Below are 25,852 nucleotides of genomic sequence, written 5' to 3' on the forward strand. Positions count from 1 at the left end.
GCCAATTGGCCATTGTGTTCCATTGTTCAGTGTGGAAGACTTCAACTTTAATCATTTCTGCCTGCCACTTTAAGTGTAGGAAGCAGTAAGCAGCTGTATGCATTTACCTGGGGATGCACAATGTTAACAAAGCTGAGGCAAATGCATTGCCATTAATGATTAATCATTAACTGTCATTAACCAAGAAATGTATGGTTTCCACACTGCTGCTGAAAAAATGTGCACTGCAGTCAATGCAATATTTTGAAGAGAATGATGGAGTGGAACAGCATCTTTTGCTTATTTTTAATTAATTGAGTTGTAGATTACTATGTCTTCCTCTTGCATATAATGCATCATTTACAACAGCGACACTGGGACTTTTAAGATGGATTATGAGAAAGTTTGGTTTTATTTAACTTCAGAAAAAACTCTGTGTGAAGCCACACCATCGCGCATGGTTGTTAATACCGGACACACCGAGAGGGCGGGGTCAGAAGAGCCATTGGGGGTTCAGGAGGTATGGACGGCTATAGTGAGAATGCAGACTGGTAAGGCACTGGGGCCAGATGGGTTCCGGGTGGAATTTTATTGAAAGTTTACTGATCGGCTGGCACTGCTGTTGGTGGAGATGTTTGAGGATTCAGTAACAAGGCTGGAGACGATGATGCAGGCATCCGTCTCACTTCTATTAAAGCAAGATAAGGACCCAGTGGAGTGTGGGTCATACCGACCGATCTCTTTATTGAATGTGGATGCCTAGATCCTGGCTAAGATGTTGGCGCTCAGGTTGGAGGAGTGAAGATCAAGCAGGGTTCGTAAAGGGTAGATGTCTGTCCTCTAACGTGCTGCACCTGTTGAATATGGTGCTACCCCCGGAGGAAGGGGGGGATATTGTGGCATTGGATGCGGAGAAGGGATTTGATAGGATAGAGTAATGTTATTTCTTTGCGGTGCAGGAATGGTCCGGGATAGGGCCCAAACTTGTGTTGTGGGTCAAAAAAGGCAAATGGAATGTTAGCGTTTATTGCAAAAGGACTGGAGTATAAAAGTAGAGAAGTGTGTTACAAGGGTATTGGTGGGACCACATCTGGAGTATTGTGTCCAGTTTTAGACTCCTTATTTGAGGAAATATGTGTTGGCATTGGAGGCAGTTCAGAGGAGGTTCACCAGATTGATTCCGGGGATGAAAAGGTTGACATATAAAGAGAGATTAAACCACTTGGGCATATACTCGCTGGTGTTTAGAAGGTTGAGAGGGGATCTGTTCGAGGCATACAAGATACTAAAAGGGATTGATAAAGTAAACATAGACCAGATGTTCCTACTTGTAGGATATCTAGACTGAGAGGTCAGAAATATAGGTTGAGAGCCGTTTGATTTAAAACTGAAATGAGGAGGAACTACTTCTCGCAGAGGGTGGTGAATTTGTGGAACTTGCTGCCCCTCAATGCGGTGGAATCTGAGCCATTGAATGGTTTCAAGAAGGAGATAGATATATTTCTGACAATAAAATGGGTTAAAGGGAAATGGGGAACAGGTAGTGAGGTGGATTTGAGACCAGGAAGAGATCAGCCATGATCTGATTGAATGGCAGAGTAAGCTCGAAGGGCTGAATTGCCTACTTCTGCTCCTAATTCCTAGTGATCCTATGACAAGTTATTGTATAAGTAAACCAAGGCCACTGTCCGTATGAATGATTTGAAGTCGGGATACTTTCGGTTGCACAAGGTAACGAGACAGGGGCACTCTATATCCCCCCTCCTTTTTGAGTTGGTAATAGAGCCTTTGGCCATCACTTGTGGAATTCGGATAAGTGGAGCGGGATAGTGAGGGGGTGTTCCTGTACGCTGATGATCTTCTCTTTGTATATCTTGGATCTGGTTTCTGCAATGGTGGACATAATGGGGTTTGGAAAGTAATTTGGGGCTTTCTCAGGATATAAATTGAATTTGGAGAAAAGTGAGTGTTTTCTGGCGTCTCCATCGGGGAAGGGAGCTAATCTGGGGTGTTGCCTTTCCGTTTAATGGGACTCACTTCCAGTATTTAGGGGTGCAAGTGGCTCAGCATTGGGCCCGGCTTCGTAAATTGAACTTTACGAGCCTGGTAAGCAGGGTTAAGGCCGATTTTACAAGAGGTGGGACAGCCTCCCTCTATCATTGGCGGGACGAATTCAATCGGTGAAGATGAACATTCTATCGTGGTTTCTATTTCTATTGCAATGTCTACCGTTCTTTCTACCAAAAGTGTTCTTTGTGGGGGTGAAGAGATTGACCTCTCCTTTATCTGAATGGGTGAGGTACCCAGGATTTGTAAAATGGTTCTCCCGAGGGACTGATGGTCAGGGGGCTTGGCGCTACTGAGCCTGATTTACTACTATTGGGTGGCGAATGTGGAGAAGGTGCATAGGTCAGTTGGCAGTTTGGGTAATGATGGAGTCAGGTTCATGTAGGGGGTCAGGGCTGCGGCCTTTGGTGACGGGCTGACTTCCATTCTCCCCAGGGAAATACTCAGATAACGCGGTGGTGGTCACCACACTGAAGATATGGAGACAATTTCGGCAGCACTTTAAATTAGCGGCAGTGTCGAAGTTGGTACCGATTTGTGCAAATCACATTTTCTAATCGGCGAGATTAGATGCTAAATTTAGAGGCTTTAAGGGCAAGGAAGTGGAAGGAATGAGAGATTTGTCTTTGGAGGGGAGCTTCGCGAGCTTGGAGGAGTTGATGGAGAGGTTTGGGCTCTTGCAGTCAGAAACGTTTAGGTGTATGCCAGTTCATGACTTTGAGAAGAAGACTTTTTGGCATTTCCGTTAGTGCCGCCATCGCCAATGCTGGGGACAGTTCTGTCGCTTATGGGGACGGGAGAGGGAAGTACTTCGGGAATTTTGCGGGGGACTACGGTGATGCTGGATGGGATTAAGGCTAAGTGCGAGGAGAAGTAGGAGGTGGAATTGGAGGAGGGGGGTGTGATGTGAAGCACTGCGAAGGGTGAATGCCACATCTTCAAGTGCGAGACTTGGGTTATACAGTTAAAGGTGGTGCTCAGGGCGCATCTAACGAGGTCTCTGATGAGTTGGCTGTTCACGGGTGAACAAGTGTGAGAGGGGACCGGCCAAGCACGTACATATATTCTAGTCATGCCCTAAACTGCTGATGTTTTCATTTCCTTCTTCATCACCATGTCGGTGATTCTACAAATCGATTTGGAGCCCAGTTCCTTAGGGGCCATATTTGCAGTTGCAGAACCTCCGGAGCTGCAGAATGGAACAGGGACAGATGTCTCAGCCTCCACCTCACTGATCGCTCACAGGTGGATTCTGTTGGGGTGGAGGTCAGCTTCTCCATCCAATGCTCTCAGTATGACTGAGGGTATTGTTTTTTTGATTTAGAGTACCCAATTCTTTTTGTTTCCAATTAAGGGGCAATTTAGCGTGGCCAATCCACCTATCCTGCACATCTTTTTGGGTTTTGGGGGTGAGACCCACGCAGACACGGGTAGAATGTACAAATTCCACATGGGCAGTAATCCCGGGTCCTCAGCGTAGTGAGGCAGCAGTGCTAACCACAGTACCACCGTGCCGCCCCTCTGGTTAGGGGATCTTATGGAGTTTTTATAGCTCAAGAAAGTTGAATTCATTTAGATGGGTGCAATTGAGGTATTCTACAAAAGATGGCAGCGGTTTATTTTGTACCCGTCTATTTTGTACTTCAAAGAGCTGGTCACCGTCAGCAGTTAGGGGTGTTTTTTTTGCTGGGGGGGGGGGGGGGGGGGTGGAGGGGGGGGGGGGGGGGGTGGAGTGGAACTTGCCTTTCTGTTCATTGCGAATTTATCAAAAAAATGTCAAATAGAAATATATTTTTAGAAAATACCCGACAGTGCAAATAGGGATGGAATCTTTGGAATGGTTGGTGGTATAAATCATCCTAAACCTGCACATGTTCATCCCATTGTACAAGCTAGGTTTGTGTTATCATTTATCACTTTCTATGACTTTCAAGGGACTTTATACATGCAGCTGACAGCGGGATGTGTTTACATTGATTTCCAGCCAATAAACCTTTGGGAGCCATCATTGAAACTAAAGGAATATTGGAACCTCAACAGACGTGAGGAAGGAGCTACAGGGGAAAGCAGGTAAAATGAACACTTACCACTTCAAACACTTACATTTGAGATCACGCTTTTAGAAAGACGCAGGTTCTTTTCAGAGAAAGGAGAGTGAGCTATTCCACGTGGGGCAAGCTCATGGTTGTACCTGAGGAAGGCTCTGAGCTAATTTAAAACAGGGGACATAATGGATAGATAATAGAAGCAGCAAGTCCATGCCAAGTCAGGTTTTGCTTTTAGTAGCTGTAAAGCCTTATTAAGATCTTATTAAAACAATTGTTGTTAGTAATCACATTGACTACTGTAACCATTCCTGGCAGTGACAATGCTGGCTCCAATTGGTGTTAGACTCCCAGATCTCCGGTGGGAGCAAACGTAAGTGAAAGAATAACAATTGAAAATACCGGAAACATTCGCATCTGTAAGAGTTATGTAACAATAGCAACTTATATTTGTATTGCTCTTATTGTGTAAGTAACCTGCTTCATAGGAATGCAATCAGGCAAAAATGGGCGCCAAGCCAAAGAAGGAGCTATTAGGAGGTGTGCCTAAACGTTTGGTCAGAGAAGAGAGTTTTAAGGAGCTTCAGAGGTCATCTGCATACTTGGAACCTGAATGCAGGTGAAATTTGTACCAGGAGGAGCGACCGCGATAGGACAGAGTGGAAATGAGGGCATGATCGGTGGAGGGAGGGATTGGTTGTGTAGATTGATAGTTGCAGAGATATTGCAGTGAATGAAGTACCTAAATGTAGGAGGTTTGGGCAGGGCAGCTTTCAGAAAGTATCACCAGTTGGGGATATTTCAGGAAGGGACAAGGTGCAGTCACCTGTGCGTCAGTGCAAGCATCCACAATAAATAAGGTCATGGCTGGCAAGGGCCTTGCTCGTGAATGAATGAATATTCTGGACAGAGATGCAGAAAGAGGCAGTGGGACAGCAGGGTAGCACAGTGGTTAGCACAGTTGCTTCACAGCTCCAGGGCCCAGGTTCGATTTTCGACTTGGGTCATTGTCTGTGTGGAGTCTGCACGTTCTCACCGTATGTCCGTGGGTTTCCTCCGGGTGCTCCGGTTTCCTCCCACAGACTAAAGATGTGGATTGGCTATGCTAAATTGCCCTTAGTGTCCAAAACAGATTAGTTGGGATTACGAGGATAGGGTGGAGGTATGGGCTTGGGTGGGGTGCTCTTTCCAAGGGCCGGTGCAGATTTGATGGGCTGAATGGCCTCCTTCTGCACTGTGAATTCTATAATAATATATGATCTATGATTCTGGCAGAGTCCAAGGGTTTCAATGATGGGATAAATGAGTGTGGTGGGAAGGTGTTTGATGAAATGATCGCAGTGGGCACACAGGGAAAGTCAGAGTAGTTGGGGTACTAGCTCCAAAGGAGGCAGTATTGAATGCCATAATAGGTGCTTTGGAGCCTGCCAAGAGTGGGCAGTTATGGGCCTATCTAAAAGGGTTTTAAGTTTTGGATCATGACAAGAGAGTAAGAATGGAAAGGCATATGAAAGTTTTGAGGTTGAGAGTTGGAGTTCTTCAATAGGGTAGAAGTTTAAGATGGCATGACTTTGTGACAGAAAGAGAAGATACAGAAGAGAAGACCCAAAAGAGAGAGGAGTATTAAGAGAGAGTTCACAGTACAAGTTGTGTTTCAATGCATATCTTTCTGATGAAGGGTCTATCCCGAAGATGTTATTTGATCACTCCATAGCTGACTGACCTGGTGCGTATCTTGTATTTTAATTCAGATTTTCTTTTCTTTTTTTTTTGCTTTTTAATTCTAAGTGAAAAGTAGAGAAGGCTGGTGTTTGGATGGGTGGTGATATGGAAGGTGGTAACTTGATTTAGTTTTTGAAAAACATGAATGGGTTTGATAGAATAGACATAGTAAAGATATTTCCACCTGTGGGGTAGACTAAAATGAGGGACCATTAATGTAACTAAAGCAAAGTGCTGCAGATGTTGAAAATCTGAAATAAAAGCTGAAAATGCTGGAACTATCCAGCAGGCCAGGCAGCATCTGAGTTTGACTGCTGAATTTTAAGTTCCCGACACGGTGATAGGAGGGGGTGTCTTGTGGCACACTGGAAACCTGGAGGTTAGTGCATCAGGTCAGTCAATAGGTTAGTGCAGCAAAAACAGAAAATACTGGACAACCTCAGCAGATTTCAGCATCCGCAGCTTTTATTATCGAGGTTAATGCAGCAGGTTGGTCAATAGGTTAGCACAGCATGTCAGTCAATAGGTTAGTACAGCAGGTCAGTCAATAGATTAGCACAGCATGTCAGTCAATAGGTTAGTACAGCAGGTCAGTCAATAGGTTAGTACAGCAGGTCGGTCAATAGGTTAGCACAGCAGGTCGGTCAATAGGTTAGTACAGCAGGTTGGTCAATAGGTTAGTACAGCAGGTCAGTCAATAGGTTAGTACAGCAGGTCGGTCAATAGGTTAATACAGCAGGTCGGTCAATAGGTTAGTACAGCAGGTTGGCCAATGACGTCTTAACCCAGCTAATGCATTCTCTTATTATATCTGGATTTTCTGACCAATTAGCCTGAGTAGGCGCAATGGTGCAAACATAGAAATTTATGGATTCGGGAGTTGGGATCGACATAACGCATTGGTAGAATGGAGTGTCCACATTCAAAGGCTGTGCCTTATTTTAATGACCCTTCCCTGGATGTAATGCTGCGGACTGTAAGGATTTGGAGCAATATATTGTCGCTGGCTGATGGGAGGAAGAAATCTCTAGATGAAACCAAGAATGTACAGCTAGAGGTTGTCCACGAGGTCATCAGCAGGAGTGTGATCCCACATTCATGGATTCAACATTAGAAGAAGCTCAATGATCAGAGCAAGGCAGGGAAGGTGAGTACAGTGGCACATTCAACTATTTGCTGATTTACACACTGCCCCAATCCCAAACCCTGATTTCACAATCCTGGTCCAGCACACCACTCCTCACATTAACCTACCTTGCAGGAACACCCACCCTTTCTGTCCAAGCACTTCCCCATAACCTCAGCTGTCCATCTACGTTGACACTCGTCTCCATCTTTATACAATGTCATGCCTCTTCCTCATTGGCACCCTCCACATATATGTTCCATCTATTATGCAACACATGGATTACTCTCACTCATAGATCTCATAGACTGGAATCCCCACGTTGCAGAAGAAGGCCATCGAGTCTGCACCAGCAGACTCTGAAACAGCACCCTACAATGTTCAGCCCCCACTCTATCTCCGCAACCTCGTAACCCCACCTAACCTTTTCAACACTAAGGGGCAATGTAGCATGGCCAATCCCCCTAGCCTGCACATCTTTGGACTGTGGGAGGAATCCAGAGCACCCGGAAGAAACCCACGTGGACATGGACAGAATGTGCAAACTCCCGTCCTTGCAGGCAGAGAAAGTACTGAACATCAGTGAGAGGCAGGAAACTTGAGCTGATCCTCCAGAAATCTCAATACTAACACCTGCAAAGGCATAGGCACTAGACATTTGCAGAGTGTCAGCATATCTTCCTATCCGTGATGGGGAGTTTGGGGCCTAACAGCTGCTTGATGACAGTATTAAATGTCACAGCCACAAGGCAAACAGCATTCACTCATTGTTTAGCTGTCAGCAGCAAGTGAAATGTCATTATGTTCATCAATTATTCGAATTCATAGAACATAGAACAGAACATACAGTGCAGAAGGAGGCCATTCGGCCCATCGAGTCTGCACCAACCCACTTAAGCCCTTACTTCCACCCTATCCCCCTAACCCAATAAACCCTCCCAAAGGTTTTGGTCACTAAGGGCAATTTATCATGGCCAATCCACCTAACCTGCACGTCCTTGGACTGTGAGTGGAAACCGGAACCCCCGGAGGAAACCCACGCAGACACGGGGAGAACGTGCAGACTTCGCACAGGCAGTGACCCAGCAGGGAATCGAACCTGGGACCCTGGCGCTGTGAAGCCACAGTGCTATCCACTTGTGCTACCGTGCTGCCCCACACATGTGACATGTCTTTAATCTCCCACAGGAAGTGATGCAGTAGAATGATGAAGACTCTTCATAACAGGCCATTCACCCTGAGGATGCACCATCACAGGACTCATGCAGGCCATGCACCAATTCACATATTCACACTACAGTGGGTCAGTCAGGAGGAGAGATGAGTCTTAAGGTGGTGACTCTCATGCCACTAGTCAGCAACAGCATGGTGGAGGACAGTGACAGCAGTGAAGAGACTGCATTGGAGACTGCAGGATGCCCCATGCTGTGCTCAGCTGGCTGCATTTTCTGATCCTCCGGGGTCCTCGACAGCGAGAGCACTTCTGAAGCAGCAGCAAAGAGTGTGTGATCTGTACAACTGCAATGTAATTTGGCAGCGACTTTGGAGGAGTCCACCACACGGATGAATGGATGAGCGGCACGTGGTCTTCCTGCATGGATGAATGGTCAGCTGCATAGGGCATACAATAGCGCAGTGAAACAAGTGCAGAAAGGCCCACACCAATGATGTGCCCAATGTGAACTCCATCTGAAAAAGAATTCAAGGCAGTTCATCACCCAACTGATGTGACAAAGTGTCCTGCAGCTGATGGCGAGCAGGAAGTGCAGAGGGGCCATGAGAGAGATAGTGAAGAAAAGGGACATGGAACTGAGAATGAAAATTCTGCTCAGAGTACTTCCATTTCTCTCCGTTAGCACTCGGCGTGGGGCACTGTGTCCCAGTGGTCGAGTCTGCTTCTGTACAGGTATAGCTGGAACAACCTCGGATGGTAACCTCACAGCGACCAAAACCCAGAGGACTTAGGCTCGCCATCTCAACAGTCAGAGCAGGGATCGGATTAGCCTGCTTCTGCCTCTGCTAAAGGCATTGGGCTCTTACCATGTAGGAGTACCCGGAAGAAGAGTCAGGTGCAGCTGCTTATGGGTGTTTTTGCTTCAGGTTTTGAGGGAGAGGGAGTGTTATGAAAGGAATGTTTGGTTGTTTTCAGGGCTGCTTTGGTTTGTGAAGGATTAAACAGGCTACGGGAGGAGGGTAGAGGGGGGGGTTAAGGGGAAGTGGCTTGTTTGTATGTGATTGTCAAATAGTTGGAATGATGGAGTCTAAATGAACTTGACAATAATGAGGGCATCCCGACCACTGCAATTGGTGCATTGGCTGCATCACGTTCTCCCTCCATGTCCTCCTCGGAATCGTCCAAAGAATCATCCGTGTCCTGCACTTTGTTCCTCTTGCTGGTCCAAACCTCTGTCTGCTTAATGCCTTACTGAACAATGTGCACCACTGTTATTCTGGAGACACTGGTTGATGCATCAGGCACTTCTAAATATTACCGGATGCCTGAAGTGCATCTTCATTATGCAAGTAGCCAGCTCTTGTCACATCTGGTTGTCAGATAGCTTTTCATTGCATCACTCCTCCACAGCATTGGTCAGCTTCCCGATGGGTGTTTTCAGCGTTGCATCCTTGTCTCAGAGCAGTTGGCTGGTAAGTCTGTTTCGAGGTAATAAGAGGTTTGAGAGGGTGAACTGCTGTGGATCAGCTTCCTCCGCCTCTTTGGCACTCTAGGGGAGACTCAGGCAGGTCATGTAAGTTGGTGGCTGGCGTTTGCAGCCTCCACTGGTACTGTGAGAACTATAGAATCCCTATCGTGGAGAAGGGGGCCATTCAGCCCATCTAGTCTGCAATGACCCTCTGAAAGAGCACCCTACCTAGGCCCATACCCCCACCCTGTCCCCGTAACCCTGGAACCCCACCTAACCTACATGTCTTTGGCCTGTTAAGGAAATTATGAAGTAACTTCTCAATATGGGTACTGTGACCAAAGCTTTTCATGCAAGTGGACAAGAGAGCAGCTACGACCATTCAATACTTAACAAAGTACCCTCCTCTCCCTATTTTCACAGATTGTTTTCAGTGACAAGTTCCAGGAAACCCATAGACCCACAGTTACATTGAAAAATCCAGTTTAATATCGCTGTAATTTGGCAATTAATGTATTAAAATTTTCAACCCGCCCCTCTTGAATGCATTGTAATTTATTGCAGAAATCGATGTTTTAAAGCCAGCTTCCTAACACGCAGTGAACCTCCCCACATTTGACCTCCCACTTGCTCCCACATTTGTTCCTGTGGGTTCAAATTGAACCAAATCTTCCGGATTGATGATCAAAAATGGGAAATAGTCATCAATAAATCCAATAAGGAACTCAGTGGAAACTTCAGCACAAGCTGATGGTCCGTCTTCTGTGCCGTATGATTCATTGATTTTATGAAGTGAAAACTTATGCCTGGAATAACTTGGGCTTTTGAAGTGTAACAGAAGAAAACTGAGTTTAAATCTTAAACTGTTCAATTTTTTTTTCTTGTATGATTCGTGTCCCATGTTTCATAAAGCGCATGCGACAAATTAAGAAAACAGATTGGCACCAAATAACCAGAAATTATGTTTGGAATATGGCTCAAACCTTGTGCACATTCCTTCTTCTGCTCAACCGACTCACCCACGTGCTTTTACAAGGTGAAGCTGAATTAGATTCAGCAGGTGAGAGACGTTGCAAGAGTTCTCAGCAGAGCACCAGCAGATCAGACACTTCCGAAAAGCAGGCAATTAAGCCGTGACAAATTGGAGACTGGTCGCTGCATGTGCTGATGCCGCTGCAAGCTTTCAACCAATCAAAGCTGGAGAGCAACTCAGCCCTTCTTCAGCCTTGTTGTGATGTGCATTTTCTCAAAGCTTCTGCATATCATAAATGTGACAGTAGTGAAAGTATTGAAAGATTAAATGGTTGAGAAAATGTTTTTGCACACATCTGCGTTATTTCTCTTCTGCTAAAAGACCTCTCCCTCCTGAACACACCACTGCAACGTTAAAAAGGGTTGTTATGTTACACTTTGTGGTAATATGTTGTTATTCTTTGTCTTGTGATCCAGAATGGTCTGATGAGTTGGTAATAAAGAAACCAGCAATCTTTAGATTGAAGCAAAACTGATTTATTGAATAACGATGAAATTAGAGTTTGCACACTCTACAGAGCTATAATTACTAATAAAGTAAGATTGAGTCTGTTAAACAGTAATCTATAATCTAGAATTAACTAATGATGTCCTCATGCTACTTCTCGCTAATCTAACTTATTTCCTGAGCTATGATCAATACTTCTCCTCTGCCAACACACACTACCCAAGATTCCCTGAGTTCTGATATTTATACTGGGAACTGGTGGTGCCCTCTAGTGTTTGAATTATACTGAGATGTAATAATTTACCCTTCACTGGCGTACCTATATACATATCATTACAAAGGTTAAAGGAGGTTTGCTGCAAAACAGGTTGAACTTTTATCCAGTGTCTCCAGCATGATATCAGAAAGCCGTTTTGGTGGGAAACCTGGTGGCTGGGTCCACTTTTATTGTCAAGGAAGCCACGAGTCAGTGTCCCACTTGCAAGAAAACGTCCTGCAATTAAGTGGGAAGAAGGAGTGGGCGCATATGTGAAACTTGTCCGCTTGCAGCAAGATGTCAATTAGGCTCATTAATGAGCCAATTGGCCCCAATTATCTCTGAGACCACTAGAATTTAATGGTGATTCATGGATTAAATGGGGGTGTCGCAGGGCTTTCCCTTGCCCACTGGACACTGTTTCCCTCTTGTCCGGCACCCTGTGCTCAATCAAAGGAGCTAGCATCAAGAAAAGAGGGGTTTGCCTAGCCCCACCCCGACTCCCGTCTGACCACAACCTACTCCCCGCGACCTCCAGCTCTTCCTCTCTCACTTGAGTCCAGGGATCCTTTAACATTGCTGGTGAAGGGGTAGCACGGTGGCGCAGTGGTAGCACTGCAGTCTCACGGCGCCGCAGTCCCAGGTTCAATCCCGGCTCTGGGTCACTGTCTGTGTGGAGTTTGCACATTCTCCCCGTGTTTGCGTGGGTTTCACCCCCACAACCCAAAGATGTGCAAGGTAGGTGGATTGAACATGCTAAATTGGCCCATAATTTGGAAAAAAATTAATTGGGTACTCTAAATTTATTTTAAAAAAAGAAAAAAAACATTGCTGGTGAAGCCCCAAGAATACCATCGGCAGCAGCCACCGTTCCCGTTGCGTTCCTGGCATTGGAGGGCTGTCAGCCTAAAAAAAAAGAAGGGTGGCACAGTAGCTCAGTGGTTAGCACTGTTGCTTCACAGCACCAAGGTCACGGGTTCAATTCCCGCTTGGGCCACTATCTGTGTGGAGTCTGCACATTCTACCCGTGTCTGCGTGGGTTTCCTCCGGGTGCTCCAGTTTCCTCCCACAAGTCCCAAAAGAAGTGCTGTTAGGTGAATTGGACATTCTGAATTCTCCCTCCGTGTACCCGAACAGGCGCCTGAATGTGGCGAGTAGGGTCTTTTCCCAGTAACTTCATTGCAGTGTTAATGTAAGCCTACTTGTGACACTAATAAAGATTATTATTTTTATTAAATCCTGGGGAAGACCCAATGCTGGTCAATTAAGTGCCTGAGAGGTACTTTGTTGTAAAGCAATAGCTAGCATTTCAAAAATTAATGCATGTTGAGTGAGGCAAGGGAGGAAATAGCAGGGGCACTGGCAACAATTTTCAATTCCTCTATGGCCACAGGACAAGTGCCAGAGGACTGGAGGATAGACAATGTGGTGCCATTATTCAAGAAAGGAGGAAAGGATCAACCAGGAAACTACTGGCCAGTCAGTGGTGGGGAAATTATTGGAAGCAATTCTGAGAGACAGCATTAATCTGTATTTTCAGAGGCAGGGATTAATCAGGAACAGTCAGCATGGTTTTATTAAGGGGATGTCATGTCTGACCAACTGGATTAAATTTTTGGCAGAGGTTACCAAGTGTGAAGATGAGAGCAGTGCAATTGACATAGTCTCTTTGGACTTCAGCAAAGTTTTTGATAAGCTCCCATACTGATAACGAAGGTACAAACCCATGGAATCCAAGGAAATTTGGCAAATTGGATCCAGAATGGCTGAGAGGCAAGAAGCAGAGGCTGATGGCCGAGGGGTGTTTTTCCTGACTGGAAGCGTATGTCCAACGGGGTCCCGCAGGGATCAATGTTGGGGCCCTTACTGTTTGTGGTTTATATAAATGATTTAGACATAAATGTATGAGGGTTTATCAGTACGTTTGCAGCTGATATGAAAATTGGTGGTGTTTTACATAGTGAGGACGATAGACTTCGATTGCAGGAAGATAAAGACAGGCTGGTCAGACGGGCTGATCAGTGGCAAATGGAATCCAATCCAGATAAGTGTGAGATGATACACTTGGGCAGGACAAACAAAGCAAGGGAATACATGATGAATGGTAGGACCCTGGGAAGCACCGAGGATCAGAGGCACCATGGTGTGCATGGGCACACCAGGGCAAGACAGGTGGATAAAGTGACTCAGAAGGAATATTAACCAAGGCATAGGGCGCGATTCTCCAGAAAAATTTCGAACTTCATTTGTGGCCGGTGTTTCAGGGAGGTTCCGGCGGGTTACCCACCGCTATCCAATGACATTCCGTAGGAAAAGCTCGCCAACAATCGGCGGGAAAGGGCCCAGATGGCGGAGGGGGGCCAGACATAAGAATCCTCACCTCCTTCAAGGAGCTGGCATTGGAGGTGGCCGAGGATAGATTGGTCACCCATGCGGAGGCTGGCGGACGCCGCAGATGTGAGGAACCACCGGGCTCCACCCGAGGTCCTGTCAAACGTGAGTAGTGATTGCCTTACTGACTGACCCAACCTTCCCACTGACCACATGTTCATTCTCCTGGAGGTCCTCCAGCCGACAGTGCCGACCCATCCCAAGCAGACCCCCTCTCCTGACTCTGAGTTGAACACCTCCGAGGGGAGCTCCGAGGATGCCACCGTAGTCGCGGCACAGCTGTCATCCCCAAACCCCCACCAGCGCAGGTACACATAACTCAGTGGGCAGGCTTCTGGGGCACAATCTGGTGAGCTCCACACTGCTGATGATGCACATCAGGTGGGGGCAGGACTCCCAGGTGAGACAGCAGTCGGATGTCTGGTGGAGCCCAGGACCCAGCTGGGTCCCAGCCTATTGCTGAGTTTGTGGAAGTGGATTAGCTGTAGCTGACAATAGGGAGTGGCCAGAACATTCAGAGGGAGATGTCAGCATCACTCCAGCAGATCCATAGCAGCTTGGAGGAGCCCCAGAGGACATGGGGCAGGGGATGGAATCGATATTGAGTGGCACCGAGGCCAACACTGCTTGGGTAGCGCCTGCAGTGGAGAGCCTGGTGCACAACATTGATGCCATGAGTGAAGTTGACCAAGGCATCGCTCAGTCGGTGACGGCCATGGCTGAGCGCCTCAGCTGAATGATTGCCTCGCTGGGGGAATGTCACCCAACACCAGGCTGACCCTGATGTAGTTCTGCGGGACATGTCCTGCTCTCAGATGGGCATCACCGAGGTGCTGCGGAGCTCCTGCCAGTCGTAGGTGGACATTGCCGAGGTGCTGCAGAACATGTCCCAGTCATTGAGGAGCATTGCCGAGGGCGTCGACACAATGGTGCGGACTAAGGGGAACTGCCAGGGCTGGCAGAGCCAGGTGATACAGGGGCAGCTGTGGATTGAACCAGTCGCCCCTCTGAACCAAGGTGAACCCCAGGGCCTAAGGGTACCGATCGGGAGGAGGGGGCATTAGTGCCAGGTCAGACCCATCCCATGGAGTGGCGACAGTGGCGCCAGATACCCCGAGTTCCACCCCTCTGATAAGACCGTATCTCGAGGTTAGTACACAGGACAGGGCAGCTGGGCTGTGCATGTTCCGCCAACAAGTGAGCCGGGGCCCTCTAACCCTTCTGCCCCAGATGATGTCCCCCAGGGGCATCGAAGGCAATGGGACAAAGTAAACAGCTGGCTGCCTCCACCTCTTAAATGCATCCTGAGGAAACACCAAGATGTACTGGTAGTGTTAGGAGGGCCAAGCACATTGAGGATCACTGAGGGCACTGGGGGATGGGGTGGGGAGGGATAGGGGGTGAGGAGCTGGGGGATTCGGGGCTAGGAGAGCGGAGGGTCGGCACCACTGGGAGTGGGGCATTGTACAGTATATTAAACATCTTTTTGCATCACCAGTAAGATACCTCTGTCACTTTTTACCGCAATGAGGGCTGACCCCCGGACCCTTTGCCTATCTCTCCAGGCATCCCGCCCCCCCACCCACCCTCACCAAGGTGCTCACCCACCCTCCGACTGTGGTCATATCCCCGGAGCTGTGTCCCATCCCCTAGATGCTCGGATGTTGCATGTGTGGTGTCGCCTTCTCCAGTGTTCAAGCACGGTGTTCAGACCTCAGGTTGTAATTGAGATGCTAGGCAATGACTTCCACATGCTAAATGGCCTGCCCACCAATGGGAATCCACTTGGCATGTGTCAAGTGTTCGCTTAACCACGATTAACAATTCCCTATGAGCAATAGCCTTCAGCCGCGCAGTCAGAGGCCTCAGCAGTCGGTTGGGATTATGGGTGATCGGTGGGACAGAAGGGCAGGGACAAGGGTTGTCCCTGGAACCGGTACACACAATCCAGCGGTTGGCATGGTGGTACCACGAGCGGTTACCCCCCTCAGCGCATCCAACCCTCATGCTCCCCCCCACCCTCTTTGAGCAAAGATGGCTACTCACCTCAACTCCCCACAGAAGCCCTTCTGCCAGGTTCACGTTTTTCAAAAGGGATACTAATCAACACCTCGGTGGCCGCTAAATGGCGGGCGACCATTTGATATGGGGTCGTTCTCGTTGATTGTATGGAAATGGGGCTGATAATTGGTTTCTTGCCACATTATAGCGAGATCCCGATTTCACCTATGGGAGTGAGCCAGTTGCATCGCAAATTGTTTGGTGCCTGGCGCGGATCTCGTTTTTGGCCTCTGCCATTACTCACTGCCTTGTTACACTTGAGCGAGAGCACAACAAGGCTGGAGAATCACGCCCTTAGAACTTTTTTCAGCACTGGGGAACTGAACACCAAGATCGGGCCGCCATTTTGAAAGGGTGCCCCGATGTTCAAGTGAGCTTGTGCCCCCCACCCATGGGAAATGTCGCCCTCCACACACATGGACACTACCCCACAGCCCCAAGTGAGGACACACCACTATGGGGTCCCTGGGGGGGTCCCCCTCTTCAGGTTCCCCCAAGCCCCTTATAGCAGCCCCCAACCATCACCCTTTCAACTTCTCAGAGGCCCATTCTTACCTGCCCTGCACACCCCCCTACCCCTTCAAACCTGCCCCCCACCCTCAGTTCATGGTCAGGGCCTCTCTCAGCCCCTGAATCTTGGCAGTGCCACCCTGGCAGTCAGGCACCCTTTCATTGTCACACTGGCACCCAGGCAGTGCTCCTGCTGGCTTGGTAGTACCACCCAGGCACCTTGGCGGTGCTAGGATGGCAGTGCCAAGATGCTAGCTGGGTAGTGGCAAGGTGCCCACATTCCAGGAGGGAGGGTCAGGGGGCCACCCTTCACTTACCCTGGCCACCCAGGGGTGTCCGATGGCCACAGAGACACCTCAGATGCTGTTCCGCCTGGTCCACGTTTGTGTGGACCAACACTGATCAGCGCCAGCCGCAGCCACCCTGGGGAGGCCGGAGAATTGACAGAGCATGGTGGACCCCGGGCAGATAGGTCGTAAATAGATTTTGGGCAGAGTTCCGACATCTTCGGTGAATCCCGCGAGGCGCAGAGGCTATCGGGGGCCCTCTGGAGGCCTCCCAGTATTCTCGCATGAGCGCAATGAGGCAAGAGAATCACGCCCATAGAGTTTAAGAGCAGGGAGGTCATGCTGAGACTGCTTAAAACATTGGATAGGCCATCACTATTGTGTGCAGTTCTGGAATCCACATTATACGTGGGATGTGATAGTCCTGGAAAGGGTGCAGAGAAGATTTACCAAGATATTGCCAGGGCTGGAGAGTTTTAGCTCTGAAGCAAAATTGGATAGACTGGTCTTGTTTTCCTTGGAGCAGAGGAGTCTGAATGAGGACATTATTGAGATGTATAAAATTATGAGGGCATAGATAAGAGTAGACAGGAAGAAACTTTTCCCCTTGGCGGAGAGATCAGTGGCACAGAATTAAGGTAAGGGGCAGAAGGTTTAGAGGGGATGTGAGGAACAACCTTTTTACCCAGAGGGTGATGGGAGTCTGGAACTCACTGCCTGAAAGAGTGGCGGAACACGGAACTCCAACATTCAGCATGTGCACTTGCCATGCCAAGGCATACAAGTCTATGGGTCAAGTTCTGGAAAATGGTATTAGAATAGTTAGCTGGTTATTTTTGACCGGCCCAGGGAATATGGGTTGAAAGACCTTTTCTGTGCTGGAGACATCTATGACTTAACCCTATAGTTTACAGCAAATAGACATTCCTTTGAAGCACAAAATTCAGAAGGAAAAGTAACCCAGCAAGAGAAGTTAAAGATTATATTCAACCAAAAGAAGAAAGACTGATGTTGGAAAGGTCCAATCGAGATGTTTATGAAAAAGGTGCATTTATTTAGCAAGCATTGTGGGACTGTGATAACATGACATTGAGATGGCTTGATTACCCAGAGTCCATGTGCATTCAATGGTGCTGAAGGGAAAGGGTGAAGAGATGTACTTTAAACACCTGTAAACTGAATCTAAAGTAATTGAAGATATGGGGTAGGATTTTCCCCTGACAGGATTCTCCATTTTGCCGGCCGCCCGGGGGTTTCCCGACGGTGTGGCGCTGCCCCACAATGGGGAAACCCCATTGACCGTAATGGAGAATCCCGCCGGCAGGTCGGGGCAGAAATGTGGCGCAGCGGGGTGGAGAATACAGCCCCAGACGTTTTTCAAATGTCTCTTGTTTGAGGGTGTGCAGACACTGTACTTGACAGTCAATATCACTTTGTGGTGTGCTCTGTCCTCAGAGAGAAAGGAAATAGTTAAAGGGGGAAAGAAAACTCCCTTTGATCATTGCCCAAGACTGGTAGATTGCCATAACTTTATCTGCAGTGATGAATGGAAAATGATGCTCAATATGCCTGTGATTCCTCAGTATGCCAGATGGCAGAACAGGGTTCCGACCAGTTGCACTTGTAAAATCAATCTCTAGGTGGTGGTCGTCAGTATTCTCATTGCACTGAAGACTCTTTGATATACTGCCTCCAAACTGATTCCATGTTTAACCTGCTCTCTGGCTGGTTCACTATTAAGTCGATTGAAGTGCAACATTAACTATAATATAATAAAAATGCATGGATATGGCTTCTGGTCATCTTCAGTTTCTGGAACATAATAGCGTCAATTGCCACCATATAGTTGTCAACTGCTTAGAATTTCTGTTTAGTCCGCAGAAGCTTTGCTTCAAAAACTTCTAAGAACGGCCATGCATCACAATATTGCAATAACTTTGGGATCATCAGTGTGTGAATGTTCTTTCAAGTCTGGTTCAAGGGTTAAGGAGCAGTAGCACAGTGATACAAAGGCAATGCTTCACTCCTGCAAGGAGTGGGAGAAAAAGGAGTGCAGGAAAGGAGTGGGAGCCGTGTACGTCTGATTTGCATTGAATTTAGTTTGCGTTCACTTGCTAAATTGTCATAAATTGTCCCTGACATAACAAGAATTTGCTGCCTTTTTTGAACCGACAGACTCAAGTCTGCTACAAAATAATGATGAGTTCACAGTGCATCCCTTTATTAGTGTGCAAATGTCCAGACATTTGTGACAAAGAAATATACCATAAGTTGAAAATTGCCAAATATTGTTGAGCCAATCTTGTGCCAATCTGACATTTGCCTTGCAAAAATAGAATCTCGGCTTCAGTCTCCTCGAGAGTTTCAATAAATTGCTACACCTTAGCTTTAAAACAACTAAAACCTGCCACAAAAAGTAATTAACGACCCATGGATCATTTCAAAGAGAGAATTTATGTTCCTGCAATATCACTCAACCTCTCAGAAAGGGAACAGTCAAAGCTATGAAGATGCACTAATGCTGAGTATACTGTTCCCAGAGAGATTTTTAATTTTTGCCTTTTTTTTCCTCTTCTCCTCTCAATCTTTCTTTCCCTCTTTCGATTTGCCTCTTTGCATCAAACTCATTGCATTTTGTTCACCGTCATTGCTGTTTTTCCCCCTATCTTTAAATCTCATTGGTTACTGCAATCGGTTAGTGTTTCCACCATTCACTGGTGCACCCTTATCAGCACTCCCAACAATTTTGATGCAAAAAAAAGCCACTTGTGAGCTGAAGGGAGAAGGAGGAAAGAAATCTAACAAATGGTTCCCGTTTCAACAAATTCTGAGCCTCCTTCTGCACTGTATGTTCTATGTCTATGTCAGTCTCTTCAGGGGAAAATTAAGAGAATGTGCCACTCCAAGTAACATGTTTATTGAAAGCGGCTGAAACACAAAAAGCGGCTGGGAATTTAGAAAGAGAAATAGCCAAGATAATTTGTTGTTTTTATCCATTATGTCTGTGTAGGAGGTCGTGTTGCGATTTTGTATGTGGTTAGTTAAAATACTCCAGCTGGATTTTGTTGTTCTTGCTCGCGAGTGCGAGTTTCATGGATGTGTGGGATTGCTTACAAGTGTAAGCAATATAATCCACCGGGTTTGCTGTAACTTTTCAATTCATGCTGCATGAAATGTTTCCAAGTTGTCTCAGCTCATTGATGTTGCAAAATCTTTTGACTGATGAGCATTTTCTGTCCAGTGCATTTAGCAGCTGGCAGTGAGAGCAACACGACTGTTCACTGCCTCACCAGAGACAGAGTCAGATGGATTTGTTCGGGATCATGTTCACAGCATGCGAAATCCGATGTGACACAAGGCACACATGCCTCAGTTCTATCCATCAATGTTAGAGTAACCTGACTCGGTCTGTCACTCTCTTGGGTGGAATTGAGCCATCCAGCAAAGGAAAGACCAATTATCAATCCTTGCTCCCTGTGGAATTAACTGCTAGTTGATAATCCTATTATTGCCCTCAGTGCTCATCAGTTGGGGAAAACAAAGGCCAAACAGTGTCTCTGTCTCTGAAGTCTGAGCAGTGACTCCTGCACCATTGTTTCTACTAATTTGGGGCGAACACAAAATTGGGTCGAGCTGTGATGTATCTTGTGGTGTAACCAAGACTCTAAGATGAGATAGATGACATCCCAGGAAGCCTTACCTCAACCTGCATCTTTGGAGGGCGAAGGAGAAGAAAATGCAAAGTTACTGGAAACTATTTTGTGTTTCTGTAGTTGATCCAGTGAATGTTTTGATTAATTCCACACTTCGTACTGCCAATAAAATAATTGTTCAAGTGTAATTATTGATTTCAGCCGTACAGAAAGTGTTTTTCAGGCAGCAATCAGAATGTCTTGGGATTTGATGCCTTGCCATAATTTAACATGAGGCGGCACAGAGGTTAGTACTGCTATTTCACAGTGCCAGGGACCAGGGTTCAATTCTGGCCTTGGGTGACTGACTGTGGAGTGCGCATATTCTCCTCATGTCTGCGTGGGTTTCCTCCGGGTTCTTCGGTTTATCCCCACAGTGCGAAGATGTGCAGGTTAGGTGGATTGGCCATGATCAACGGGTGGGATTGCAGGAATAGGGCCAGGGAAAAGGCCGAGGTAGTGTGCTCTTTTTGAGGGTTGGTGCAGACTCGATGGGCCGAATGGCCTTCTGCACTTTAGGGATACTTTGGGCATCATAAGAAAGCTAAGCTGTGTTGAAAAAGTGGAACTGCAGAATGTATATTTTCATTGAACTTGTTGAGATTGATGTGAAGTAATGTTGCTTTTAAATGCATTGTATTTTATAACATAATCTCAAGACAATGATTATCCAGTGTACATTGCAATGCTTCAAAGGGTGCAAAAATCACAAATGTTACTTCATCATCTGGCAACCACCTCCAGGAATCTATGTCAAACTCTGACTTGCTGCCCTAAATGATAGAAAACCATATTTTTAAACAATAACTTTTAAGATTAATGTGAGGCTGGATGGCCCGCCAGACCCGGTTATAGATTCTGATATTGAAAAAGAGCTGATTGTCCTGTTATAATGATTGTCCTGTTATAAAGGTATGAACGGTTGAGTTTTCATGAGCAGAGTTCAGCACAAGGCTATTTCAGTACAGCTCGACAGAGCTCTGTTTTTGCCCCACTCAGGAATGCTGGTAATACTGTAGTCAGTTTAGCTCAGGAGTTCTCAACCTTTTTTAACCCATGGCCCCTTTTCCTCTTAATTTTTTTTGTGGACCCCCATAGCCATTCCACAGAAAAAAAAGCTTCTTATATGCGTGGTAAACTAATCCTAAAGTCCATCTACCTTACCATGAGGGTTGGAAACGGATTAGCGGTATTTTCGTACGTTGCCAAACTTATTCTAATATGAAAAGTAATGAAAAAAACTTTTTACTGACTAAATTGAATTAAATTACTCTAAAAAAATAACCAATTCATATCAAATATACACAGTTTCTAGTGATTACTGTGTTAAATCATTCATTAAACTTGTCAAGGAGAAACGTGGCATAAGCGTCAGGTCAACCGTGGGTATTTACCTCAAGGTAAATTAGATAGATTATAATCTCTCTTTGACCTTTGTCAGTGCCAGAGAGAGAGAAAGGTGAATATTCATCATGAAAACAGACATTTTTTTCTTCTACTTGATTCTCAGTAATAACAATTGTTCTGAAGTAGAATTGCTCTATGGACCACTGAAATATCACCGTGGACCCCGAATTCGGTATTTTTTTTGTGTGGATCCCCAGTAATGTTACATGGACCCCCAGGGTCCATGTGGACCCCGGTTGAGAACCACTGGTTTAGCTGAACGCTGTCTGCACGTTTCATTCTAACAGCAGCCAGTGATATAAAACCAGTGGCTACGACATACATCTCGATGCTGCCGTTTAAATCAACCAAAAAGCACAATCTTTTTGCGGGTAGAGTGACCACGCAGGCACTTTGTGTTGCTGAAACAGGCAAAACGAATCTTTTACAACATAAATATAAAGCAGTGTATTCCCTGTGGTGTAGCGCATAGTGAGTTAGTGGAGACACAGGTTTGAAACAGGCTGTACTAAATACAAACAGGTGGAATGGGCTACCCTTCAAGCTCATCCTCTGGTAAAAGCTATCCACGGAAACAGCTGTTCTACTGGTGAGTGATACGCTGTGCAGTCTGACAGGGTGATTTGTTGCAGAAACAGTGGTCTCAGGTTTCACGATCCAGTTGGTCATCAGGACTGTATAACACTGCAGTGCTATGTCAATAAGGTACACATTGTCGCAGAAGGAAGATTTACTTCCCTTGATGATGGACGTATTGATGTGATCTCAGGAACTCAGAAAAGGACGAAGGCATGGCAGAGCGATTAAAATAAATGTGTAGTTTAGAAACAACCGGTTGGGTGCAAATTAATTCCTGTGTTAATTTGAAACAAAATCGGGTTGGCGGGGTGTTGGAGGTAGACTGGTTGATGAACTAGTTCTGTATGAGGAAGAACCCCTGGCTTTGATGTAGTGTCAGATGGGACACGGAAGCAAGTCCGCTGACTGTCCCATTAGTCACAAAAGGTTGAAAAACCAAGGTGTGGATCCTCCATTGCCCGGTAGTGGAACGGGGATTCCTGGAGAATAGAGCGTAGAGGGGAAAATGGGTTTGGCATCGGCGGGCAGCCAACTGGTTGCAATGCTCCGATTCCCTGTTGGCGGTCTCAGCGCACCCCCCCCCCCCCCCCCCCCCCTTGCCGGTGGGAAATGCAAATAGGTGATTTGCAACCATTTCATTAATCGACTGGAAACCCAAGTCTCCACTCCCCTGTTTTGCCCGACATCCACAGCGGGAAATCCTCCCGGTGGGCTTCGGTGCAAGTTTTCTTAAGCATGGCCCTGACATGGTGTACCTCATGGTGGGTGAAGGATGTCAGTGCAGAGCTGAGGTGTCCCCCAAAGTCCATCAGAAGCCCCCCCCCCCTTTCCCCTACAACCTAAATCATGCCCCCCCCCCAATTAGGTACATCCACCCCCCCCAAGATGGGACTAATGGGTCACTCCATAGATCCATAGCACGCACGCTGAAGGCTCCCCCTCCTCCCCTCCCACACCCAGCCCATCAGCCACCTCCCATCAGATTTCCCCATCAGACACCTCACCTCAGAGGACACCCCTGCCAGGTAACTGAAGAGGTCCAGGCTGTAGAGTGAACAATTACTGTATTTTCACTTACCATTCCCTAACATCTGATGCCTCAGACAAAAGTGGTTCAAGAAGCAGCTGTTACAAGTGTCAGAGACTTCCCTGGAAACCAATTAGGTTTCAAAGTGCTTCAAATCCCTTGGCAGCCTTTGAAATGCAAATGTTCCATTCAATTTCACACAGCAATACATTGCACTAGCCAGTTTTATTGGTCCAGGATCAGGATCAGCTGCCTAGGGGGGTTGTTTATTTATCTTTCCCTTCACATTTGAATGCATCTCAATTACCCTGCTTTGATGCTAACTCTTGCTGTGATTGACAGTTTCTCACCACAACAAAAGCAAAAAGGTGTTTTCACTTCCTCTTTTTCACAGCAGCAAAGCACTGGGGAGTCTCTGATGGATGTTCTAATGGGGAGGGTCTGACTGGGGGTCTCTGATGGGGTGGTCTTGGGGGTCTGGGGATGGTCGGTTGAGGGGGGAATGGGTCACCCCAAGATTTGCGATGCTTGGAATACCTCACTAGGCGACATCCAGATATACATATTTCAATCAGCCATTGGGGTCTCCCAGGCCATTGGAGATGCCATGGGTGGTCAGGGATAGGGCAGGATGGCACCCTGGCTCTCCCTCTGGCACTCAGGCATCTTGGCACTCCCTGGCACTGTCAAGGTGCCCATGTGGCACTGCCAGGCTAGCACTACCAAGGGGCCCAGGTGGCATTGCCTGCCTGGCACTCCTAAGGTGCCTGGGTGATGCTGGAAGGGGTGGCGATAGGGTGGCAGTGCCAGGGTGCCCTGGTGCCAGGATGACTGCCCAAGGGCCAGGGTCTGAGTGGGCCATGCCCATGAAAGAGGGGGTGGGGATGTGAAGAGCGGGTAACAAGGTGCCTCCTAATAGTTGGGGTCGGGGGGGGGAAGGGGGGGGTGAAGGTGGCGATCCTGAAAAGTGGGGATCCAAAAGGAGGGGGGTAGGGAGGCATGAAAATGGGGGGCCCTCAGCGACACAATAGTGGGGTGTCCTCATTTGGGGGGGCGTGGGGAAATGCGCGTGTGTGGGGATGATAGCGGAGTGACATTACCCGTGGTTTGGAGGAGATTGTGGGGACGCTCAAGTTCACTTAGTGATTGGGCCATCTTGTCTCTGAGGGGCCGCTCTTACTGGCGGGCCGCTCTTACTGGCAAGTTCAGCTCCCCAGTGTTGAAAAAACTTCTAAGTGTGGACGAGACCAGGGAGAAATTCCCCAAGGCCCAAAAAAATGACGCAGGGCGCAGTTGAAATGGGAAATATGTCTCATACCCACCCCCAACCTGATTCTCACACAACGAATGCCAGCCTGGCACCCTGGCAGTGCCAACTGGGCATCCTGGCAGTGACAGGGTAACAAGGTGGCACTGCCATGGTGCAAGTCTAGTCCTGCCAGGATGCTAGGCTTTTCCAATGTACACCCACCCTTCCCAAAGGGCAAGCACCTGGGATCCTCCGGTTCCCAATACTGAACAGCGCTCTCCCGAGTTCTCCATGGCGAAGTGGTTAGATCTCAATGCCTTGGTTACCTCCTTGCTGTCTTGCTCTAATATGTAAAAGGCTTCACAAGGCGACATGTCGCGTAGCGAGCGAGGTAGATTATTCCTTTTGAGGTGATGGAAGAGGAGTGTTTGAATATTTTAAAGGCAATGGTTGCTATATTCTTCGTAAGCAAGGGGATGAAAGTTTTTGAGGGGTAGACAGGAATGTGGGGGTGAGGTTGCAATCAAATCAGTCATGACTTTATTGAATAGGAGCAGGCTCGAGGGGCCAAGTAGCCTATTCCTGCTCCTAATTCATATGTTCATATGCCTCAAAAAGTTGCCTTGGTTATTGATATATTTTACACCTCAGAGAGAATGAGCACAATTATGGTCTTATTCAAGATACCCTTTGAGGAAGAGAGTTCCAAAGACACCCAATCCTCAGAGACAGAAATCTTCTCATCTGTCTTTAATTGGCAACCGATTCACTTTAAACAGTGACCCCCTAGTGCAGGACTCCCCCCCCCCCCTCCCCCAAGAGGAAACATTCTCTCCACACCCACCCTGACAATACCCATCAGGATCCTTTGATAGGTTTCAACCAAGTCCCCTTTTATTCTTCTAAACTCCAGCAGTTTAGAAGCCTGGCTTCTCCAATCTTTCCTCACAGGATTATTACATGGTAGATGTACTAACACATTTAATACACTAGCACATGAAGACCAGTCTAAATTCAAGAAAGTCCCATTAAATAATAATGCTCATTGCGTTTTCTTTAATATTATACTGTTGTGCATCTTAATTATGCACAAAGAAATATCCAACATGGTGTACAGGAGGAGACTGAAGGTGCTGACCAAGTTGTTGCAATTCCAACTCCCTTCGCTAGTAATTTGTACGCAAAGATATAGAGAGACGCATAGGCATCGACACCTCAATAAACTACTGAAGTGAGAATGTAAATAGCAGAGGATGGTTCGATCCATCGACCACTGGTTTATGGGCCCAGCACGATTCCGCTGCGTCACTCTGCTCTAATAAAACACTGAAC

At 47.0% G+C, this 25,852-nt stretch overlaps 1 protein-coding gene across 2 annotated transcripts in view; it reads left to right on the forward strand.

The window, feature by feature from the left end:
• Positions 1-4,030: 4,030 nt before the first annotated feature.
• Positions 4,031-25,852, forward strand: part of myocd (myocardin) — a 448,440-nt gene continuing 426,618 nt past the window's right edge. For both annotated transcript variants that reach the window (XM_038776977.1, XM_038776982.1), the window contains exon 1: positions 4,031-4,116. The gene's annotated coding sequence lies outside the window, so the exon portion shown is untranslated. The remainder of the gene's footprint in view (positions 4,117-25,852) is intronic.

Source organism: Scyliorhinus canicula, chromosome 18, assembly GCF_902713615.1.
Source record: "Scyliorhinus canicula chromosome 18, sScyCan1.1, whole genome shotgun sequence".
In the NCBI taxonomy this organism is placed as follows: domain Eukaryota; kingdom Metazoa; phylum Chordata; class Chondrichthyes; order Carcharhiniformes; family Scyliorhinidae; genus Scyliorhinus; species Scyliorhinus canicula.